Source organism: Acyrthosiphon pisum, chromosome A2 (assembly GCF_005508785.2).
Source record: "Acyrthosiphon pisum isolate AL4f chromosome A2, pea_aphid_22Mar2018_4r6ur, whole genome shotgun sequence".
Lineage (NCBI taxonomy): Eukaryota > Metazoa > Arthropoda > Insecta > Hemiptera > Aphididae > Acyrthosiphon > Acyrthosiphon pisum.
Genome location: NC_042495.1, coordinates 29,436,264 through 29,437,961, shown reverse-complemented (window position 1 = coordinate 29,437,961; position 1,698 = coordinate 29,436,264). Strand labels below are relative to the sequence as shown.

Genomic DNA, 1,698 nt, shown 5'->3' with positions numbered 1-1,698 from the left:
ACTTTTGTTTTCTACATTATGATAAAAACTATTTGTCATATAAAATAGCAGTGATTAGCTAACTGCTGATAATAACTATATTTGAATAAATGTGAGTGTGCGCGCGTGTGTGCTTGGATTATAGACATATCTGCTGTGACACGACTAGATAACAGTACCCAATTGACCGTAGGCGTCTTATTCGAATCGAACTGATATAAATTCATTGTACACGAAAAATGATTCTGATGTCTGAGCTTATAATATTACAATGATATTTTTAAAGTACAAATCATTGTTTAATTTTTGCACTTTTGCCGCCATTTGAACTCTTAAATGATTATAGGATAAAGTGTGTATAGTGAATAATTTTGAAATAATATTACCTTTTTTTTTTTTTTTTTTTCGTGTTTGAACCGACGGCGCCGCGGGAATTGCTTTCGCATTACTTCCGCGACGCATAATAATATTACCTATACAAATGTATGAGGTACCTAGAAGACATTTTTCACACAACATTTTACTAAAATGTATGGAAAAAAGACTTTAAAAAATACACTATAAAATTAAAAAAGGCGGGTAAGTGGATGTCGATCTGCTTACTGTTACAAGTAGATCACTGTAATGGATGGTGTTAGATTTGAATTCAATGATATAATATCATTATATAAGAAAAACGATTTTGAGCGAAAACGGTCAGTCAGCCTACTATGATGATATTAAGCTAACTAAAGTAATTTATAAATAACCTATTTACGTGGAACCTTGTTTTAAATTTAGTTATAAAAATTGAAAATTTTATAAATTTTTAACTACAAAATAATTATTAAATTTTAAATTTGATAAATTTTGTCAATCGAATTTTAAATGCTTATAAAAAAAAATTGCGCCTATGTATTTTTAATATTTTTCAACTGCTATTGTAACAATATACTAGAAGCTTTCTAATAAATTTTCAAGCTTTTTTAACCAACAAATAAAATTTTATTGTTATTTTTTGAAAAAAAAAACTAAAAAAATTGAAAACTGACAATGTTCGTTAACAGCTCAAAATAAGTCAAAATATTTGGAAAATATTATTTTCTATAGAAAATGATAATATAAACATTCAGTCAAAATTGCATTTACCTCCGGTAATTTGTTTTGTTCTCATAAGTATAGTGCATACTGCTGTTACGAAATTATAGATATTTAAATGGTACACACTTGCAGTTTCAATTATAATTAGTTATTATTATAACTTTTACATTTTATTATAATAACATAATAATATGTATATAGCTTATAATATATTGATTTATATTTAATTAATTATAATTTCTTGTTTATGCAATTAGGTTTTAAAACAAAGTAAAATACGATTTAAAAATAATAACACCTACGTTCCCCATATACAGTACTATAAAAATAAAAAAAATAACGGATATTTTACCGGAATATTATGTTTGGAGTTTTTTCGACAGAATATGATAGCGCACTTTTCGCCTGTAAAAAACACAACACGATTGAAGTATTGATGCCTGTTGTGGTTATAGTTTATAAGACGGTTTACGAATGGAATGAGCAACACAAAAAAAATTTAAAAATGTCGAAAATACACTCAGTTTATTAAAATCAAACGTCTAAATTAAATAGGTAACCGAAAAGAATTTCTGGACAAGTTTACTACACGACGCTTATTACTACACTGTCGATACTGAGCATTCGTGAGAACCCGTC

General features: G+C 26.9%; 1 long non-coding RNA gene across 1 annotated transcript in view; it reads right to left on the bottom strand.

The window, feature by feature from the left end:
• Positions 1 to 1,698, bottom strand: part of LOC115034209 — a 2,748-nt gene extending 1,050 nt beyond the window's left edge. The window contains exon 1 of the long non-coding RNA XR_003839559.1: positions 1,412 to 1,698. This is a non-coding gene — a long non-coding RNA (uncharacterized LOC115034209). The remainder of the gene's footprint in view (positions 1 to 1,411) is intronic.